Raw genomic sequence first — 23,838 nt, forward strand, 5'->3', positions numbered from 1 at the left:
ATGTAAATTTTATCTTTTCCTTATATATAATTCTCTTTTTATGTTTATATTCTCTCTCTTCTTCTCCTCTGTCTCTCTCTGTGCCCCCTTTTCTTCTCCTCCCCTTTCTCCTAATTTTTCTTTTTTTCTTCTCTCCCTCTCTCTCTTTTAAAATTTCTCTTTTTTTCTCTCCCTCTTTCTCTTTTAAATTTTATCTTCTCTCCCTCTCTCTTTTCCTCTTTCTTCTTCTTAATCTTCTTCTCTCTCTTTCTTTCTCTCTCTCTCTCTCTTACCCCTCTTCTCTCTTTTCCTTCTCTCTCCTCTTTTTTCTTTTTTTTCTTCTCTTTCTTTTAAATTTTGTATTTTCTCTCTCTATAATTCTCCCTCTATGTTTAAATTCTCTCTTTTCTTCTTCTTCTTTTCTCATTTTCTTCTCTCTATCTCTCTCCTCTCTTTTTTTTTTCTTTTCCTCTCTTTCTCTCTCTTAAATTTTATATTTTCTCTCTCTATAATTCTCTTTCTCTTTGTTCCCCCTCTCTCCCTCCCTCTCCTCTTCTTTCTTTTTTGCTCTCTCTCTCTCTCTCTCTCTCTCTCTCTCTCTCTCTCTCTCTCTCTCATATTAATTAAAAAGAAAGTTTATCTTTTTTTCATTTTCATTTTCTTCTCTCTTTAAATTTTTTTCTTTTCTCTTTCTTTTAAATTTTATCTTTCCTCTCTCTATAATTCTCTTTGTGTTCAAATTCTCCCCTTTCTTCTTCTTATTTTCTCTCTCTCATTTTCTTCTCTCTATCTCTTTCCCCTCTCTCTCATTTCTTTTCCTTTTTAATTTTCCTCCTCTTTCTCTTAAATTTTATATTTCCTCTCTCTATAATTCTCTTTCTCTCTGTTCTCGCTCTCTCCCTCCCTCCCCCTCCTCTTTTTTCTTTTTTTACTTTGTGTGTGTGTGTGTGTCCTTATTTTAATTAAACAAAAAGTTTACATAAAAAGTTTAATCTAACTGTGAGAGAGAGAGAAAAAAAAACCTAGGTCCTACGCATGAGAGAGAGGGAGGAGGGGGAGAAGAAAAATGTTTAATTAAAAAATACTATTCTCTATTCTCTTTCTCCCCCTTCTCTCTGCATCATCATTATCGTCATCATCATCTTCTTCTTCCTCTCTCTCTCTCTCTCTCTCTCTCTCTCTCTCTCTCTCAAAGTGTGTGAAAAACTATGTTTGAAAAACTTTAAATTAAAAAAACTTTTAAATTGTTTAATTGAAAAAGTTTAATCTAACTGAGAGAGAGAGAGAGAGAGAGAGAAATGTTTGATTTAAAAGGAAGTTTGATTTAATGAGAGAGAGAGAGAAAACCTAGGCCCTACACATGAGAGAGAGGGGGGGAAGACTTTAATTAAAAAGGGGAGAGGGAAAAGAAAGAGAGAGATTATAAGTGTGAGAGAGGGGAGGGGGTTTTAATTTTTAAAAGGGAGGGGGGGAGGCTTTATTGAAAAAAGGGTGGGGGAAGAGAAAATGAGATATTACACGTGAGAAAGAGGGGAGGGGAGGGGGTTTTGATTTAAGAAGGGAGGTTTGGAAAAGGGGGTAGGTTTGCGAAGCCCTCTAAAAGTTCAGGGCTTTCCAAACCTATAGCAAAAATAGTATAGTAGTAAAATTTCAAGTTGAGTTCAACTCTCTTTTTAAACCATCTACATGTTCCTACATTTGATGTTAGCCAACCTAATGATATGTCTTTGTTAGCACATGCCCCTACACGTTTGATCTTGTGTCATCATCCGGGAAACCTTGCACAAAGAGAATTGAGATGTAGCACTTAGGCAAAATAGCTAGTTGTGTCACATGCAAAGCCCCCCTTAAAGCACCTCCGTGTCCAAGCAAAATTTGCCAACAACGGTACTCGGTCCATGTGTCACAATATAAATTTAAAAATACATTTGTATATTTTTTCTTTTAGGCCCTTTAAGGTTTAGTGGTTAGTAGGGGCAATACATTTTCTTCAAAACAAAAATTATGAAAAATCTATAAATATGAAGAATATTTACTTATTTGTATATCATTTCAAAAGAAGTCAATTAAGAAAGGGTAAGAAACAATTGTTTGGAGCAACCTTTTTTCTTAACCCTATATTTTTGTTCCATATATACCACTTATTCCATGCTTGCCACGGTTACGACCACTACCACCACCACCCCTATACTTTAATACACGCATGATACAAGGAGAGAGAGAGAAGAGAGAGAGAGAGAGAGAGAGAGAGAGAGAGAGAGAGAGAGAGAGAGAGAGTGTGTGTGTGTGTGTGTGTGTGTGTGCATGTGCGTGTGTGAGTAGATGAAGAGAGAGAAAGAGACAATATAGATTAGGGTTTGGGGTATGGACAAAGGAGAAGGAAGGGTGATTTTCTATGGGCAACTAGGGAAAAGGGGGGACTAAAGAGGAACCATGAGAGAGATTATGTGAAATAAAAAAATTTGCCTCTAGGAGGGGCCCTACTAGAAAAAAAAGCATTTTCATAAGAGTATGGAATGGAGAGAGAGAGAGAGAGAGAGAGAGAAAGAGATCATGTAAATCAAAATAGCAAAAAAATTTGCTTCCACACAAGGGCACTATCACCTCCTCTCAGATATGAACATCCCCATCATTGCAATAATAAACTTGCATTTTTTAATTTCTTATAATCTCTCTCTCTTTCTAACAATTGATTCTTTCTCTCTCCCTTCCATCTCTCCACCCTCTGTCTTCCATCATATGAAATAAATAACGCAAACTTCTTTGCATCTAATCTCTCTCTCTCTCTCTCTCTCTCTCTCTCTCTCTCTCTCTCTCTCTCTCTCTCTCTCTCTCTCTCTCTCTCTCTCTCTCTCTCTCTCTCTCTCTCTCTCTCTCTCTCTCTCTCTCTCTCTTTGTGTATAGTTATCTTAATTACTCCAAACAATGAGACACCTCATTTGAAAGAATTGAATTGTGAATCAAGCCTGGCAAATAGCTTTTTTTGCACCTCCCATTTGCAATCCAAGATGGGTCCTGGAAGGAGTCTTCAAGCTTGCATCTTTAACTAGCATTCCACACCTTAAGAATACTAGTGCTTAAGGAAATATAGGAACTAAATAGGCTCGTCTTTGATAAGGTTAGGGAGGAAGTCAAATGGGGGAAAATAGTTGCCAAACCATGGCGATTTTGGAGTATGTCATGTATGCTAGGTAACCTAGGAGAGGAGGGCCTGGTTAGGTTATCCCCTTTGTTAAACTAACTAGGCCTTTGATATAAAAGCTATTGGTTAATACTAATATTATGATTTGGCATCCAAAATACTCTTTTATATCATGCTTATGTGGATGTTACTACAAGATGTCTACAACATCGTCTATTTTCATGCATGATGCTTTGACTTTTTCTTTTACATGTGCAGAAGCTCATGTGCAAGTACCTTTCATCATCTCTTAATACATGATCAGGTGGTACATATCCAAATTTGTAGATTTTGGCTATATGTACATTGTCATGGACAATGTTTTTGTTTTTCTTGAATAGATTGTTTAAGCTACTACAATATACCCCTTAGCAATGGGAAGGGTTTATTAAAAAACCCAAGTTATGAACCTTCAAAGGCTTTACAAAGGAAAATGAATGATATGGTCAGAGTATAAGGAAAACATGATAACTAGAGAGAAAATTCACATAGAAATATACCAAAGCATTAAAATGGCCAAAATAGAACTTAGATCCCATCAAATTTCCCATACCTACCTAGATACCAAACGATTTGTAGCCCTCAACTTGAACAAGAGAAAAACATTCGAGAAACCCTAAAATGAAAAGGAATTCAATGTGCAGAAGCATGAGGAAAAAAACTCATTCAGCATAATGGACATTTGAAGTAACCACTGTGCCTTGGATGGAGTTTCAAAATTACCAAATCACATACATAAGACTCTCTTATGAATGTTTAGTTTTTATTATAAATGTTCTATAGAAGTATGAATTAAAGCCCAGAGAAAATATATTATGCCAAAGGGATGTAGCCCATAAATTAGACATGCATGGGCACAATTGTGAACATGCAAGTGTGCTAAAGGTTAAAGATGAGTAGTTGACCGAGAGAGAGAGAGAGAGAGAAGTTCAATTGAGAGAGAAATATTGCCTCACGTCTAGTACACCACACATGAACAAATACACACACATCCTCTCTCTCTCTCTCTCTCTCTCTCTCTCTCTCTCTCTCTCTCTCTCTCTCTCTCTCTCTCTCTCTCTCTCTCTCTCTCTCTCTCTCTCTCTCTCTCTCTCTCTCTCTCTCTCTCTCTCTCTCTCTCTCTCTCTCTCTCTCTCTCTCTCTTTGTGCAACAAGCAGATGGGAGAGCATATAGATTGAGGAACGCATATGCCCACTATGGGATACAAAGCCAAAGACAAAGGAACGCTACATCTCTCGATGCATTGTTTATTATGATATACAAGGCAGATATCGTTGTCTATTTTGAGAGGGTTTTGAATCCTTGAGATGAATCATGCAATTAGAGGAGTAGATATGCTTGGGTTTCTTCCTCTTAGAGCTCCAGAGGCGTAGAGCAACAATTCTACAAAGTAGGAGGCCCGCACAACTTAGCTCACATAGACAAAGAGTAGTCATTGACTTTTTTACTACTACGTGGCTAAGTATGGCACATACCACTACTACTACCACACAGCCTATAAAAGTACATCGTCATTGGACCTCATCTTCTATAGGTGTCCCTTTGGATAGAGCAGTGACACTCAATCGTAGTCTAGGTGCCCATGTCCACCCGGACAAAAGCCTAGACGTCCACACCACAAACACATTAGAGCCATCATTGAGTGCCATATGAGACAAATGCCAAGATGCCTCAACCATGCAAAGATACATCTCCTTAGAGGATAAACATCTCATTGATGGAGGTTTCCTTTTTCTATGTTTACTTTTAAATCATCGACATGTTTTATTTTTATAGGACACTATTTCACTTTTTTGCATGATAGGCAGGTTTTTCATGTTTTCTTGTTCTAGATGAGAAACACACCATCATTATATGTGTCGCTCTAGTCTCATAGCCCACATTGGCCTTTTTGAGAAGTTAATATTCTCTGTGTATGCGTGTGTGTCCCTCCCTCCTTCCCTCTCTTTGAACTCACATAAAGTGAGTGACAAGGTTGACTTAATTGGCAAGTGGCTATGATAATACTGGTATATGAGGGGGGAGAGAGAGAGAGAGAGAGAGAGAGAGAGAGAGAGAGAGAGAGAGAGAGAGAGAGAGAGAGAGAGAGAGAGAGAGAGAGAGAGAGAGAGAGAGAGAGAGAGAGAGAGAGAGAGAGGAAGCAAAGTTGACATGTAAAGTTGAGGAAAATGAAATACAATGCATGGGGGAAGAAGTGAGAGAGACAATGAGAAAAGTGAAATATAGTATGTGAGGAAAAAGTAAGGGAAGTGAAGTATCACACAACAACTTTGTTTCCCTCACACTTCTGCTTTGGCATATCATTTCACACACGCAAAGGCAAGAAATGCTAGTATATGTTAATGTGATACATATGCTACTTTGCATGGTAATCCTAGTGCCAGTCAATCTTCAAGACCCCATATGCTATACAACACATCAACACATCCATGGTTATTCGGTATTATTAGAAACAATTAACACAATGATTAGTATCTAAAAATGACAAAAAAAACAAGCATATGATATAAAATGAAACACATGCATCATGAACCTACCTTGATGCACTATTCGCCTTGTTAGAAGCACATCGACTATAAAGTGGTAAGATCCCGATGGATAAATCATCATCACCCATTGTAGCATACCAAGCATGATCTATCTACTACAATGTTCCCCTTTGGTGAGGATACATATTAAGCTCCTCATTTTGTCATTCACTGTAAGCGGTCCATTAGTTTTAACAATCACCCTATATATTGAACTAATAAAACTACAAAAAATGAATCTTAATCTCATAAGCTATTTGTTTTATTGGTTTTAGGCTTTCCTAGAGGTAAGAGGATCAATTCTCATTCACTATTCTTTTAAACAAGTTTCTTTTGTGAAAACTCATCCATGGATGTGCATATTACGGGGAAGGATCTCCATCAAGATCAAGGGTAGCTCATGGAGAAACGTTGACTGGCAATATACGCTCACGTGTCCACACTTCTGTGTTAAGATTCCTCATTCACTAGTTTGGAAAAAGCTTTGGGAGAGACTATTCATAGTTATTTTAAACAAGTTTCTTTATGAAAACTCATCCACGAATGTGCATACTGTAGGGGAGAATCTCCATTAAGATCAAGGGTAGCTCATGGAGCAACTTCGACTCACAAGATATACTTACATCCCCACACTTGTGTTAAGATCCCTCATTCGCTAGTTTGTAGAAAGCTTTGGGAGAATACTCTTAGTCCTCTAAGGGTAGAACAATTGGTGATGCTTCACTGAGGCATGCCTTGGGGACTCACAACGATCCCAATTGATGCATGCAAATCAAACAATTGAGAGATTCAAACTTATTGATAGTGAAGTCCAATGGTTGAATGTAGTATTCTAGTAGTTGAAGCAACATTGGCCCTCTTCCACTAATAAACTGGAAGACTTAGTCTTGAAGGAATTGGTTAGCCTAATGGTGGGCAAGCAAATGTGGCACTATAAATTAGCCTAAGATCTAAGAGCATCTACTCCTACAATTCTAACGAATTTGTAGGCTAAGTGGAAAAGAGAGTTCTTACTAGCTAGTGTGGAGATATGGAAAAGGAGGACAAATAACATTTGAAAAGTTGCACCTTCATTTCAAATCAAATTTTTGAGGTGGAGCCCACTCTTGAAGATAGTGCTACTTAGGTCCAAACTAACCAAGAAAATTCAAGTTTCTCCTATGTATCCTTTTTGTGGTTGGGCTGAAGAGACTGAAAAGCATCTTTTATCAAAGTATTTGCATGTGGTGCGTATATGGAAAGCAGTTAGGAGATGGCTTAGGGAAGCTAATATCGACCACAACTTCAGGATGGCACTAACTATTTTTTTCTTGATCATGCAAGGTTGGAAGACAATACCGAGTGACTAGTTTGCCTCTTATGTGGCTTAACTCTCAAGCTCATCTAGTCCAAAAGAAATAGCCTAATTTTCAATAGGTTTAAGAAAGGGAAGCTAGAGAGTTGTGTGGATCAATTGAGAGAGGACGTCTTAGCTACTATAGGTGTCTTGAAGGCCAAACACTAGCTTTTCAAGTTATTTTTCAAGAAACCAAGTCTTAAGACTTAAGCCTCATTGTATCATTTAGATGATGTAACTATTTACATCTTTTTGATAATTTCAATATCAATACTGCATTACAAAAAGTTTCTTTTATGAAATATTTGAAGCATCATATACATTTTGTTCATAGACATTTTAGAAATACACAATATCTACATATGTGGGTGGTCCCAAAAAGTCCCTTTTATGATACCAAAAAGTACTCACTTTCGATGGCCTTTTTTTTTCATGAAACATATAGAATAATGTGCCTTTTGTCAACACCTATTTTACAAGCATATGATATGGACACACAAGTATAAGTCTCCCAAATCGCACCAAATGTCTTTTAAATATTCTTTTGATTAAAAAAGCCCTTTGAAAAGCTTTGCAAATTCCTTGAAGTGAAAATTAGGCATTAGTAAACTCAAGTTTTCCTTTTGATAGATTAGCTAGTAGTGTAGTCTATTGATGTGCAATGAAGCAAAGTCTAATTTATACATTTTAACTAGGTGTGGCGAAAAGCATTCTTTATTTTTTGTTCTAGGTAAGTAGAAGTGTCCTAATAATGGATGTAAACAAATGTGGTATAATCGATATGTGTTTGTCTAAAGATGTGTATATAACATGTTTGTGGATGCACAACGAGGTTTATAAAACAAGAATGTGATAAATAATAATATATAATGTGAATTATTTCTAAGATCGATTTCATGTTGTAATGTGCATACACTGGAAAATGCATAATGTAATGCATACTTGAAAGATGTGTGCATATTGTCACATAAGCGACAAATAAATAAAATTATTTTATAGAAGGGGCTATGCTTTTTTTGAACTAAAATTTCTAACTTTATCACAATAAGGTCAAACTGAGATGGTAGTCATTATGAAAAAAGAAGTTTGATGTCATGATAATAATTTTGTCACCATTAAATGAAAAATGATGTGCATAAAGGGAAAATAAACTAAGTGAATCTCATAGGAATTCAGCTTTTGTGCTCATTAGATGTAGATTATGTACTTGGCCACTACACTAACCACAAAGACATAGTATTTCTCCTAAGCTCAAAAGATGTAGACTATGTACTTAGCCACTATACTAACCACAAAGTCATAATATGGGATGTGATGCTTATAACACTTTACAAAAACACTTTGAATGCTCATTGCCATTTGCATGTACTAATGGATGAACAAAACATCAATGTTAGCAAAAAGTAACAGACCCATTTCAACACGCATGTCTTCCTATCTTATGATAAGCAAATGGATAATACTTAAATTGTATTACGTGCTATAATAACATGTAAATTGTACAAGAGTAGTTGTGCAAAATATTACTATTTGATGTATATTGATTTAAGTGATTTTCATAGTGTTGAAAAATATTACATATGCTACATGTTGTTTGATAATCTCTTGAAGAAATTATCATCTTGCTTGAAGATCTTACTTGCTCCCAAGGGAATGACATGGGGAACATCATATACTTAATTATATCCCCAATGTTGCATCTTTTGCCTTGGTTACTACCTTCTTGGCTCTTTGCTTCAATTGCTCAATTGTCCCTATCAACTTCAATTAAAAGTGCTCCACTTGCTACATGCTTGCACCCTTGGAAAGTAGTTGTACATCCATGACACCTCCAATGAGAATGCTGAAAGGCACCTATGGCTAGAGCATGCACAAAGCACCTTTTATGGACAATATACAAGCATGCAACTCGTCAATGGATTGTACACAAACACATACCTCTTGCCCTTCCCATTGTTGGCATTGTTGTATTTGCTTCCCATCATTTTTGGCATTGTTGTACTCATCATTGAATAAGCAACATAGTGATGAATAGAGGAGTTGTGAAGATTCAAATCACCAAAGAAAAAGTTAGAAACTTTTATTATACTTTTTTCTAATTTATGTTCTAAGAAAAATGTTGGCCAAACTAATCACTATGGCTAAAGGCAAGCCAAAAAATTTAGTTTTTAGTTCTCTTATGATGCAAGCATCCCTTTTCAATGAAGCAATGGTGTGATTTTAGCTACACCTCAACTGGGTTGTTCATTAATGATGTAGTCAAGGAGTAACTCAATGATGTAATTCTACCCCTCCTTTTCTCTTGCTTGGCTACTATCCTCTTCTATCCTAGGCTCCCTTCCTTCCAACAGTGGAAGAGTCTTTGGCCTTCTCTTTAGGGCCACCATTTTCTTGCCCAAGTAGCCTCCCTCTCCTCTTCTACTTCCATTCACCCTTCTCTTGAGGCATCAAAACCACCACAATAAAAGCATGAATGAGATGTTGAGAACACTTTAGCACAAGACAAATGCATGAGTGCGTGACGTGAGAATGTAGTCGATCCACCAACATTACCAAGAGACTCCAAGTAGGCCTCCATGCACACTCATTTGATGCCTTTACCACTTATTTGCTTTGCTTCAAATAGAGAGCTCACCTTTGTGGACAAAATGATGGCCCTTAAGGCATCATCTCTGGTTTGCAAATCGGTAGAAGATTAACCTTCCCCCACCTTTGGCTCTCATTGGCACCACTACCCAAAGTTATCCAAGTGGTAATTGATGTGTCAAGTCTCCGTTTCACCTTGTCAAAGCAGATGAAGGCAGAACTTATAGCCATCCCACTTCACACTGAATCTTTAGTAGTATACTTTGATAGATGGGGGTCAAAGGCCAAGGTTACTCCACACTTGAGGAAGGCATTCCCATCAACATCTCCTTCTTAGGCCTTGACAAGTTCTTCACTCCTTACATGTCCAAGGTTGGCATTGTGTTTGCTCTAAGACAACCTTTGATGATTTGGTCTTGGAGGGTCCCCACCACAATTTCTTTACCTCAATGCCCGATCGAGTACCCTTCTCTCTCAAGCACATCGATAGCTCTACAATTTGAGTTGCGAGCTCAAGCAATCTCAATCCTCCACCTTCAAGCTCCATGCTCCATAGCTGTGCGCGCAAGATAAGAAAAGAAAAGAGAAGAGAAGAAGAGAGGAGAAGATGGAGAGCTTCTCCACCATGGTCCCTCACCCTCACACACTAACTCCCTTACACTCTCACACTCCCTCTCTCAACAAGCACGAGCAAGCAAGAAGAAGACAAGAGAAGAAGAACAGGAGGAGGAGGAGGAGTGTCACTTTTGCCACACACCAAGAATGAGCTTCTCTATTCACTTTTTGGCTTTTAAACATGTCCTTATCCTTTTGGGCACCCATCCCCTTTTTTGCATGACCAGCCATCTTGCGAAGGTCCTCTTTTCCTATTCCCTTCTATTTACATTATGCCTTCATCTATGCCCATCTACTCTTTACAATTTTCACACGAGGGAGCCCGACGCTCTTTTACAAAAATTTGGGGGTGCCTTTACATTTTAAAACACGCCTTTGCCTTAGGTACCTTGAGTCTCTTTAAACACTTCTTTGGCCTTTAGGAACCAACGATGTCATGGCCCCATGTACTAGCAACCCCTTAGAAGTGAGAGATGGCATGGCCCATTGTTGTAGAGGCCACCTAAAGTGTTTGGAACAAATGAGATAATAGACAAATATACTGTTAGATCTCCTAATGGCCTTGTCTGACTTAGTAGCTCAAAAGTAAGAGATGACCACATAAGACACACGTGATTGCTAAGACCCCACAACCCTCCTCCTCAAGGGAAAAAAAAAAGATCCAATATGTGGTGAAAGGCCAAAGGAGATGAAACGTATCTAAGGGTTTTAGGAATTATGCCACTATTAACAAGGTCCATCAATGAAGAATGTCAACCAAAGAGTAGGATCCACTCTCTAAATTAAAAACTGATCCAACAAGAGGCCACCATAGGTCAATGGAGTGGAGAGGCCTCAAATAGATCATGCCATAGATATCTAGTTACGTATGGGTGAGACAAGCCATTGACCTAATCATTAGAGGATAGCGAGGAGCTATTGAAGGCAATGTAACTTTTGTAAAGGAGGATTAGGAACCAAGGGCCATGGGATTGGGCATACTAGCATTGATGAATGGTGGCCCAATGGCAAACAAAAGAGGCTAGTGTATGAAAGTAATGGATGTAGAAGATTGCAATCCTTGAAGAAGTTCCTCGAACCCAGGAATCTTGCCCTGAAAAAATAAGAGCCAAGGAATCCATAGCCGCATCTCTAAGTTTATCCCCCTCGAAGGGATGGAAGGGTGGAGGGAACTACGACTGGAGATTGTGGGGGATGCCATAGAATCTATGGATAGGGGGTGTAGTATTGGAAATGGGTGTGGGAGTGGAAAAATGCCTTAAAGGTTCCTTCACAATGGAAGGGAAATGGAGCTACTATAGCTCCCTCTCCTACCAACCTATCATAAGAATGGCTCTTAATGAAGAGTCCACAATGTGAGGACAATGCAAGTGTCAAGCCTCATAAGGCCATGAACAGAAAGGAGATGGAAGCCCAAGTCCAAAACATGTAGGACTTGAAAATGAACTTTAGGCCTGCATCTTCGACAATTGCAAGCATGTCAAGAAGGAGGAAGAAATGATGTTCCATCTTATAGGATCATCACCTTGAAAGCAATTTGGAATGCAAGGAATAAAGTCAAATTTGAAGGAACATTTTTGAATATTAGTTGGACCAAAATTATTGCCAAGGCATGGGGGTTGCAAGTCTCATTGATAAAAATAGGAAGAAATGAGTTGGTGAAGTTTACAAACTTTCTTAACTAGCTAGACTCTGCAAAAAAATGTTACCAACAATGTTTATATCCTCAAGTATAGAGATCTTGGAGCCAATCTCCTCATGGAGTCTTATGACTCAAAACACTGTCATTAAGGAGAAAAGGTCTCTCTAAAGATGAGATTGCCAAAGAAAATTGTCCCACAGATGTGAATTTTTAATGTATTACTTTGCCATAAATAAGTTGTGCACATGTGAAGTGCAAGCTAAGTCATGGCACTATGATAATCAAACCCTATCTCAAGTAGCGAGGATCATGAGTAAAAGTTGTACTAGTTAGGTGCCAATGGATACCTAGTGAGAAATCTTGGCTCTAGGCATCAAATGTACCCTTGGAAATGATTTTTGGTGTCATGAGGCTTAGAGAAATTAAACACTCAGTGTCAAGGACCAAGTTGGTGAAAGTTGAAACACTTTCAAGTCCATGGGGCTAGGATTTTAAATATGGATGGTTAATGGCCAATTTTCGAGTGAGACCAAGTAGTTTTTTATTTTCAAAAATTCATTATCTTTTTAAAATTCATTCCTAGAGCTTGAGTTATGCATGGATAGGCATGCCAATTGAATTACTCTTGTGGCCCCTCTTCAATCTCCTCATTTCATACAACTCTTCACCATGATATAGGGATGCAAGCAACCTCCAACAACATGGATTGGTTTGTGAAATCAATACCATCTCATATTCTACACTACTGAAATCTCTTAAACCCTATAGTATGGAAGTTTTATCATATCACAATTTTACATATCCTATAATAAATACTATTATAAAGAGAATGGACTATGAGCTTACCTATCCTAAAAGAAGTACTTGTTTCTATTAACTACCTCTTCAATGGGCGACAATTACTAGAGTGAGTTCCATTTAGTCTTTTCTAATGGGTAGTTTTTTCATTTGGCACTCATCATAGTGCTTGACAAAATGGGCTGCATCTTTGAAGAGTCGAGGCCATCATAATTGGGATTAAAGTACCTTGCATGCTATGGCAGTTGCATTGAAGTGTCCGTTGCGCTGCTGCCAATGCCACCACCATGTGCTTCTTCTTGCAACACCTCTTCATTTTCATGCTCATATACACATCTCCTGAGTAGACCATCCTATCCTAAGTACTATAATTGACATGTAATCAATTGGTAAGGTTTGTGGTCTTAATCAAAAGATGCATGAGGTGAGCTTTATCAATCGGTTGTTCTCATAAGCCTTGCTAAAAAACATGAATAATGTCATTAGCCTAATGAGGGTTGAGATCAACTTTGAAGAGTTGAGCTTCCTGTGTAATGTGGAATAGATGATCATCAAGGAGTTGGTCATAAACTCCTATAGCTTTTTCACCATTGGTCACTCTAAACAAGTGACCAATAATGAAGTGCTATTTTCCCTTGTGTACCACAATTGAGAAGTCAAATTCGAGCAATAGTAGAAGCCATCAAGTGATGCATCTTGTGTCACAAGGCTTATTTACGAGGTATGTGAGCATCTGATGGTCTATAAAACATGTGAAGGAACTAACAAGGAGATAGTGTCTAAATTATCTAATAGCATAAACCGTTGCTAGTCCTCATTCTGTAGTCAAGTAATTCATCTTAGCTCCAGTGAGTTATTAACTAGCAAAACTTACTGAAAAATCCATATTATGCTCACCAACTTGGTACAATATAGCTCCAATTGCAATCTTAGAAGCATTGATGTGCACGTAGAATGTGGTTGTCGAGAGTCCGGGGCTCTTAAGATTGGTGTAGTCATCACTAGAGTTTTTTCAAAGCTTCATAGGAGGCTTGCCATTCCTTGATCCATGTCCACCTCTTTGACCTACAATATTCACCTCTTTGACCTTTCCAAGGCCCTCAATGGGTTTGTTGGATGTGTCGTTGTGCTTTGCCTTGAGCAATACAATTATTTGATCTCTCTTCTTGAACTTAGTGAAGTGTGGAGATGAGTCATGTGGTTTTTTATGACTTCAATCTTTGGACTCAATGTTGTGTGTGTCAAATTTTAGGTGTTTTCTCTACAAATTGATATGGAATTCATTTTTAGTTTTTATAGATTGGGATGGTTATCAGAATCCTATCTCCATTTGCATCTGAGTTTGAACTCCATCGAAGATCGTCCTAAACATTGCATTGGTTGTTCTCGGTTAGGAGTATCTCAAGATTTGGATATAGATCATTGGTTTGATACCTCATTCATTTGTACCAAGAACCTTGAGATAATCAATCCATTCTAATTCTAAGGTCACTTTAATAGTTTCATCATCAATGAGCAATCTCTCAAGTAGAGAGGGTTTTGGGTCTATGTAGATTTGCTCTATGGTGCGGCCATTAGTTTCATAGTTTATAGAATTTGACTCCAAGTCCTTGTTGTTCTAAATTGACAATTAGTCTCAAAGTCACTTATTTCCTTAGCATTTATGGCCGTATGAGAGGTTTTTGTACGCCCAGAGGCCCCCTATAAATAGATCATCCCAATCACAATGATAAGTAGTAATTGTCCTTGTCAAGACTAAATAGAGAATATGAGTTGTGACTTTGACTTGGGTGTTGGCTCTCGAGTAGTAGGGTGTTGACTTGTGATGGCAGATCTTGTAGATATTTTTTCCCTCATTCATAATGTTCAATAGCATGGGTTAGCAGGGTGATGTTCTCAAGCAACGCAATATGACGCTAATAGAAAGAAATCATTAAAAGGTTGTTTATGCACTTCACGTTGGCTAGTTTTTAGTTAAGTTGTTTGAGCACATAGAGTGCCATACACATTGCATATGCAATCTAAATATAGTGTTAGAATATAAATTCTTGGATGCATTGCAATTGTATGTCTAGGTGTGATGACCAACATTGAGAGTTTAAGATTCCCCTTTGCTGTAGGATAGTGCAATATCTTGGGAGGTTGATTAAGTGAGAAATATATACAGTCTTTTGGATTGTTATGTTTATATTATAAGAGGACTCTATTATGCTTGTGTTTTATATTGAAGATGGCGAATCTTGGGCTAATCCTTAAGGTGTAGGAGAGCTGTAGGAGACATAACACTCTGCTGGGGGGAGTTCTTTGTGTATGTGAATTGAGGTGCTAGTCACCTAACTATTCATATACTCCCTTTGGTGAAGTTGGGAAGGAAAAATGTTGGACTACAAATTGATACAAGTACGTGATTATACCCTGTATAGCCTCCAGACGCTTCTGGCCGTGAGGCCGTGAGGGTGGTTTTGTGAGCATAGGAGGCTCAACTAGAGCCATGGAGCCAATGTTAGGGCCATTTTAGGTCTTAACATCTTCACAAGAATGAGGATTTGCATCATCATGAAATAACGTGGAAGGAACTTGAACTTTATAACCATAAAATGCTTTGAAAGGAGAAATTCCAATACTCATATGATGAGTATTATTATAGCAAAACTCGGCAAGGTGAAGCCAATGATCCCATGCATTTTGTGTATAATGGAAAAAGTGTCATAAATAGGTCTCTAGCCATTTATTGAAACTTTTAGTTTGACCATCAATTTGTGGACGATAAGCAGTGCTAGGAGTCAAAATAGTCCCCATAAAAGAGAACAAACTCTTCCAAAAATTTCCCATAAATTTAGTGTCACGGTCAGACACAATCTTCATTGGAATCCCATGAACTTTGAAGACACTATTCATAAACTGATGAGGTACTTGCTTTGTTATAAAGTGAACCTTTGTTGGGATGAAATGGTTTGATTTAGTCAACTAGTCTAGAACCACATAAATGCTATTCCATCCATGCTTCATTATAGGTAATCCCATAATAAAATCCATGCTAATATCGGTCCACTTCCCATGAGAAATAGGTAGTGGTTGAAGTAATCCACTAGGTAGAAGTGTGGAGTCCTTGTTTTGTTGTTGACACAGAAGACATCTCATGACATTATCCTTAACATCCTTCCAAATTCCTTTCCAATAAAAGCTCTTATGAATATTATCGAATGTCTTGATTAAACTATGATGACCCGCTAAAGGTGAAGAGTGTATCTCTTGCAAAATAGTGTCTTCGAAATGTGAATTAGGGGTCTTATCAAGTAAGTACTCTCCTTGAATGTCATGGATCTAATCTTTATGCATGGTGAAAATAGTGGAAATGGAATATGCCCATATTCTTGACAAAGCATCCGCTACCCCATTATCTTTTCGAGCCATATATGATATCTCAAAGTCATATTCTTGAAGAGTGGCCAACCATCTTTGTTGCTTGTTTGGGAGACAAATTTGGTTGTGAAAGAAAGTATTTCAACACACGATGATCACTTTTGACATGTGGTTGGCTCTCCTCGTCATCAAGATTTCGGCTCTCATAAGCTATGACTCCATGATCTTGTTATAAAACAACTCCTACTCCTCTTCCACAAGCATAAGCACATACGGTAAACTCCTTAGAGAATTTCAAGCGTGCAAGATTATTTTGTCGGCTATGAATTCCCAATAGAAAGCTTCTTTTTAAAGATTATCCATCGATGGAGCCACCACATGAGCATAATTCTTGATGGACCTCCTATAAAAAGAAGATAATCCAATAAATCCTCCCAAATATGTCGAATTCATAGGGGGAGGCCATTCTTCGTCACATTTCACTTTATTTGGATCTACTCTAATTCCTTTCTCTCCTACAATATGGCCTAAGTATTTCACTTCATCTTCTATGAAAGAATACTTCATCATCTCGGCAAAGAGTGTGTGTCTTCTTAGGGTATTAAAGATCTCCCGTACATGCTTCAAATGGTCATGCTTGGACTTGCTATAGATAAGGATATTATCAAAGAATACAAGGATTGTTTTGAACAAGAATGGTTGCAATATTTTGTTCATAAGGGATTGAAAAGTAGCAGTTGTATAGGAAAGCCCAAAAGGCATAACCAAGAAGTGATATAATCTTCTTTAAGTCTGAAAGGCTATTTTGAACTCATCTCCCTCCTTCATTTGAATTTGATGGTAACAGGAATGAAGGTTTATTTTGGTGAAGACTTTTGCATTGCTCATCTAAAAGATTGTCAACATGGGAGATAGCATACCTATTAACCATAGACTTGTTCAAATCCCTATAATCAATGCACATGTGAAATGATCCGTCCTTCTTCTTGACCAAGAGCATGGGAGAGGTAAACAATGATTCACTTGGTGTGGGAGCTTTCGCTCAACCGCCAAGACCCATGGATCGCTTATTGCTTCAAGCGTTCCAAGCGAGCTTTCATGGCTATCTCTCACCTAGCCGACGCACCATTGATCCTCTCGGGGTGTAGTGAGCTTACCTTGATGCTGAAATGGGTCGCCTCCTCCCTCACACAAGTTGGTAGCTCCACGATCCTAGATGCTAGCTCAAGCATCCTCAAGCCTCCTCCATCTCCAAGCTCCATTCACCATAGCCACGTCGTGTGAGGCAAGAGAAGGGAAGAGAAGAAAGAAGAAGAGGGAAGAGAAGATGGCGAAGAGCTTCACCCTCTTGATCCCTCACTCCCACGCACTCACTCACTCCCTCACACTCTCACACTCACTCCCTCAAGAGCACACACACAAGCAAGAAGAAGAGAGGACTCTTGTTAGCCATACACCAAAGAATGAGCTTTCATTCACTTTTTGAACTTTATATATACAAACCCTAAAAGCCCCATGGGCACCCATCCCTTGTTACATGACCAGCCATTGTGGCAAGGTTCCTTTTTCTAATTCCCTCTTCTGGCTTTATGCCCTAAGCCTATACACGTCTCAAGTGGCACAGGAGGGAGCCTGGCGCTCTTTTACAAGGGTTTTTAGAGTTTTTGAGGTGCATTTCCTTTAAAATTGCTCTTTTTGCCTCAGTTTAGTTTTAGAGGCCATCTCTACGCCTTTGCTCTTTTTTCGTTCTTTTTGCACTTTTTCCTTTATTTTTTTGCCATTTCGATTTGAGGTTAACATTACCCCCCTTCGAGACAAGTGCCAGTCCCATAGCACGTTGAGCTGTTTGTTGGGAAAGGGTAGACGGTTGGCAAGTTGTTGGTCAGGTAATGGTAGGGCCATAGGTGGGCTTGGCTACTGTGGAAGCATGGGCAATAATGTCAAGTGGATGATGGGGCCTCCGAAGTTGATGGTTTGGCACATCTTGCAGTATTTGAGAGGAGAAAGTGCAGTTCTCTACCTAAGGGGAGTGTCTGCTTTACTGTGCCGTGCAGTGTGCTTGTACTGGTGGAACGGGGAGCTGGTTCTAACCATAGGTAGGCCTGGATGATGTCCCACACTTGAGGACCACGTTCGTGCGGTAGGGAGGTGCGGTGACTGTAGCGTAGGGTGACAGGTCTAACCATAGGCGAGTGTTACCTCCCTAGGTGTGTCTTGCCTTTGGTGAAGGGCTGCTTCTCCTATTCTTATCTCTCCCAGAGTATGAGCTCTGTATGAAAACTGGGAGGCATGTCATTTGGGCATGGAAGGTTGGGTATAGAGGGCTAGGCGATAGGGTTAGCTCTTAATCTTTATCTGGCTTCTTCCACCAATTTCCTCCTCTTCTCCCTGAGGGTGGTTTTCATCTCCATAGATGCGTCTACTGGCTGCCCTTGCCCTTCAAGATGGGGTAAAGGGGATTGTGAAACCACGTTTTCTTCGAATCCGCCTAGGTCGATGTGCAGTTCTGTCTCACTCCTTGGGCACTCTTGCTGTTGCATCCCTTCTACGAACCCTAGGGCATCAATTTCCTTGGGGTTTAGGCCGGCCAATAGCAGATACCTATGTTGTTCCCCCGGGCTTAGCCCCATTGTAATGGGTTGGGAGGGCATGTGTAGCCCTGCTCACAGGGCTCTACATGCTATGCTTAGTTTCTTTTTTATTGCCTCCAAGGATTCCCCTTCCTCCTCATGAGTGGCATCTATCAAGGTGTTCGGGAAGATTCGTTGTTGAGTGTGGAAGGCCATTTGGGCTGCCTTCTGCTAGGATTTTTTCTTTCTCCACCAGAGCCAGGCGATGCGCCAAGGTCTTCACTCTTTGTTCCTTCTAGTATGTCCACTCTTTAGCCCTCTTTTTCATTTCTTCCATGCCTTCTCCTTGTCTTTGCACCAAGGTTGTGAGCCTCCGCTCTACTGATCTTCCAACTCTCTGCTCATTCGCTCTTATTCTTCTCTTTCGAGGCTCAACCTTTTAGTCATTGTTTCCATTTCTCGGTGGTGGTGCTCCTCTTCTTGTTTCCTCCCTTCCTCCCCTGTAGTAAACTCCTTGATGCCCTGCTCGATCCACCCTATTTTTGCTGCTAGATCCTCGTATTGCACGATCAGCATGCCATTTTCTTTTTGCATCTTCTCGAGCTCTTGATTTTCATCTTTGAGCTATTATCGCCAGCTTTGCTCCTTTTCTTCTTTGGTCTTTAGTTCCCTCTTCAGGTCGAGAATTTCCTTTTGTTGCGCAGCCATTTGCTTTGTGTTTTCGAGCTGGAAGGCCGCTACCGGTTCCCTTTCTGCCTCCAGCTCGGCCACCGCGATCCTCCTTTCCTCCCTTGCCCTTTCTAACAGCGAGAGCAATTCATTAATGTATTTGTCATGATTTGCGTGTGGCATCATGGTGGTGGGGATTGGGGTGGTCAAGGCTTCAATTTTTTGGCGCTTTGGCTCTTGCTTGGATTTGGCATCTGTAGTTGGCCTTTTGTGCCTGGTGGGGTTGTGGCCTCCCCGCTCCTTCCTTGTGCTAGTTCCTTATTGATAAAGTATTGCATCCACACCACAAAGCTGTCCATGTCGATGCTGGCCGGGATGCTGGGGGTGGTAGTGGTGGCTTTACTGGCGGGTATCAAGGGGGACCAGAATGGGATGGAGGGGGGCATTACCCTTGCCCTCGATGACCATGGACATCATGGCTTCAGGTACTTGTGCGCTTGAGCCGGGTCTATCTTCCCTAGGCAGACTTAAGGTCCCTAGGCCATCGAGTCGGCTCTCTTGTTCTATAGACTAGAAAATTGCTTCGGCCATGTCTTCCTCCTCTTGTCTTCTCAACTTTGCCTCCTCTTCCATAGCTATTCTTTCTCTCTCTTTTTCTATTTTCCTTGCTTCCTCAGCCAAACTTTTCGCTTCTTCCTTCTCCTTCTTTTTCCACTCCGTTGCCTCTCTCAAGGATTCCTTTTTTGCTCTTTCCAGATCTTCTTCTTTATATTTCTTGCCCGCCTTCTATTTCTTCTTTTGAGTTGCCTTCCCAACTAACTCCTTTGTTTTTCTTCGTCCGGATTGAGCCTCCCGCTCCTCCTTCTCTGTCTCGTTTTCTGTCCAATCATTCGATTGCTCCTCCTTTTGGTGGGTCAATGACCTATCTGGGGTCTCATTTGCTCCTTTACTTCCCTGTTGGGCCTCTTTCACAGCCTCCTAGATGATGGCCGTCAGTATGCTTCCATACCCGATGAAGGAGGCTTTCGAGGAAGGTTTCTTCCTCTCCGTATTCTTAGATGTGGGGGATTCTCCACCTGCCTGTTTGTTGCCTAGGGCTAGTGCTTTGGCTGCTTGGTCTATTTTTTTGCGCACATAGCCATTCCAATCCACCTCGTCCAGGGTGCGGGCTACCACATTCTCCAACATAGGTACACTGATCCGGTGCATGAGGGAATTGTAGTGTTGGCTGGAGAAAAGGGCATGCACCAACTTTACATGTATGCGAATCTCAATATCGGGGATGTCTTGTAAGCTGATGCCGTCGTTTGTCAAGACTTCTTCCCTATTCATCTTCAGCAGGGCATACACATCCCTCTTACATTTTTTCTCCACCCTAGGTTCTAGCCGGAGTGCTTTCTCCACCAAGGCCTAGGTTAGTGGTACCTACACTTGTCGGGCATTGTCCCCTTTCCTACCATCACCATTCCGCACTCTCGATCGGGGTTGTACATTCTCAAGAACTCTACACACTTCATGTGGTTAGGTTCCTGTGTAAACTTTTCTAGGTGCTTGTGGAGGTGGCACTCTTCCACTATTCTCCTTGCAGCCTGCTCCTTGGCCATCATCTTCTCAAGGTTGTGAATGCTGCAGAATTTTAGCTCACTATAAGATCGATTTTCCAGGCTAATGCCGTACTGTGCTCTCTCTTCCTATGTAAAGGGGAGTTAGTGGGCATGGTCTTGTTACGACATCTCTTGTTCCTATCATGAACCATAATTCCCATTAGTGCTATAATTAATATACATACAAGAATTTGTTGAAAAGAAAGATTTTATATTTGTTGAATGAAAGCATTAAGATCCAATACAGATTCTTCCCTTCATACTTTTTTTTCAATGTTTTTGTGACATTCCTCCTACATCACCCGTTTCTTATGTGTTTATTGTGTTTATTTGATCTTGATTGGTTTTAATTTGATTCACCTTCACCCTATTCAGCTTCACCCTATTCACCTTCATGCTACCATCGTACCCTTGATTCACCTTCACCCTATTCACCTTCACGCTACCCTCGTACCCTCTCCCCTTCCAGATTGAGAAGAATCCTTCCTAGGATCGAAGGTTAGGAGATCCAAGGCATTCATCTTTCGAGTATAAGGGTTACTTGCATGAGCCAAGTATAGAATTCCGGGTTATATTCCAACTGAGCCTTGGGGTCTAGAGTGAAGGGTTGGGTACTTACGTGTGTGATGTAAGTGAGGACATCTATTAGGAAATCGTCGGAATCGATGCGGCTAGCAATGTGGAGCTCTTCCTCAGTCAAGAGACGATCAAGATATGGGTGTCCCTTGATGTGCTCTTCCATGAGTCGGCCACAAAGAGTGTTAAAACTTTATACGAGATGGGTGCGACATAGGTTGGGTTGTACTCCGATGTCTTGATTGCGCGGCGCTGCTTAGCGTTGGTCATGATTTGGCATCCTTCGAGTTCCCACTACAATCCCAGAGTGTACCAGTTTCGTAAAAATGGGGAGTCGATATTAGCTAATGCTTTCAACTCCTCGACTTCTTTGTTAGTGATGGAAGAAGTCACATGCTTATCATAAGACGTAATGAGGCATTGTTTGATGGCTTGTTCTCTTGATATCTAAGCGCCTTGCAACTCGGCAGTTGAGTGGGGTGTTTTGACAAATGTGAATTTGAATGTTTCCCAGGAACAAGGCATCATGCGAACTTCCATCGCTAAAGGTTCTTGTAGCATGCCTAAGTGAAAGTGGTCATAACTTAGAGCCAGTGACATGAACGTGGCATCTAAGCATCTAAGACAAGCAATAATGTCATCCCTTGTGTCTTTGGCTAGGTCGGGCCCAAAAAATCACTCTTTTTATCATATCTCGGGCATTCGAAACCTGATTCAGGCAAGCTAAGAGTCTAAGTTGGGGTTTTGGCACGCTCCGGATGCGATGGTGATGTCGAATTTGCCAAATTCTGATGACAGAATCTTCTGCAACAGATTTCAGGTCTGAGACAGCATGTATTTGTATGCCTATACTTGTTTGGGCATGACTACATAACCGGTTTGATGACTATTGCATCTCGATTGATTGGGGGATTGAAGCTACATGTAATGCTATGATTTTGGCCTGATTTTGGGGCTAGAAATACATAATTTATAACAATAAATGCATGCTAAATACTCTTGGACTGAAGCTATCTTTCATGCTTTGACATATGCCTATTGGTTCCGGATGTATGTCTTGGGTTATGCTATGATGTATTGATCATCGTGGGATGACTTTGAGCTTGTCATTGAATCCGGATGCTTTTGGAAGCTTGAGCTTATTTTAGCATGCACTTATTGACATTGCTATATGCTTTGACAGTGATGCTTCTTGGGTTTATGCATACCCGTTGCTTACGGCTTGATGCTCATGTCACGGTTGATTATCCTATGCATACGTTGAGCTTGAGTGCTCATTGAAGCTCCACCTTGGATGCATTTTGGATTATCTAGAGTAATCTTGGATGTTACTTGACTTGTCAGAGTTTGGATTGGGATGTATTTGATGTCTTACATGCTTACGGATGCTCTACCGCCTACATGTTCGAGATGCACTATTGATGTATTGTCTTGGACTTATGTCATTGGCACTGTGTCTTGCCTTAGCTTGAGCTCTTGAGCTCGTAAAAAATGACTTTTGTGCCAGTGGGAGCATTCTTGAATGCTTATCAAACATTGAGCAGGCAGTACTTTTATGCATTGAGCCGTTACATGCCATTGAGCAGTTACAGACACTTGAGACTTTGGAACTTCTTACCTTTTGGGATGATACATCATATGTCTTAGTTCACTGTATGCTTATGAGCTAAGTCTCAGTTTTGGATCCGTATCTTTGTGAATTGACACCTACTTGTGTCAAGTTTTGGTGGTGGCAGGAACACTTTGCCCCGTTGCCTGGGGGTGTGCCTACTCACTGGCAAATGTTTGTATGACATACTTGGGTGTTGGATTCATGCTTATCGACTGTCATATGCTTATGCTATGCCCGCGCATGATGTCGGCTTTGGTCTTGGCAGTATCTGATTGCCTTGGGATCCGATTTTGGCACTGTTAGCTCTCTTTTACTGAAATCTGAAATTTATTACAGCAAGCATATATGTATGGATTGACATGAATTTTTCATGCTAAAACACTCTGAAATGATGTACTTTCACTAGTACTTGGTGGGCAGCAACTTTGGTTCCACATTCCTCGCCATTTCCCCTCGATTTTTGTGATTTTTTTGTCATTTTCTATAGTAAACAGCAAGCGGTTTTGGACTGTCTACAGTCTTCCAGCCTGCATTATGGCGAGTTCATCCACTGATCATGCTATTTTCAACATCACTAAGCTTGATGGTACGAAGTACTCTTATTGGAAGAGCCAGATTTGGCAGGTGTTGGTGTAGAAATCGTAGATCAAACCTTTGAGGTTAAGCGGGCATCCACCTGCAACTATGCCAGATGAGGAATGGCTTGAGCTTGATGAGTTATGCAAGTCCACCATTGTATTGTCTCTCATAGAATAGGTTCACTACAATGTATTTGAGG

The sequence above is a fragment of the Lygodium microphyllum genome, chromosome 13, assembly GCF_053477565.2.
Source record: "Lygodium microphyllum isolate KBCC chromosome 13, Lygodium_microphyllum_v1.1.10, whole genome shotgun sequence".
Lineage (NCBI taxonomy): Eukaryota > Viridiplantae > Streptophyta > Polypodiopsida > Schizaeales > Lygodiaceae > Lygodium > Lygodium microphyllum.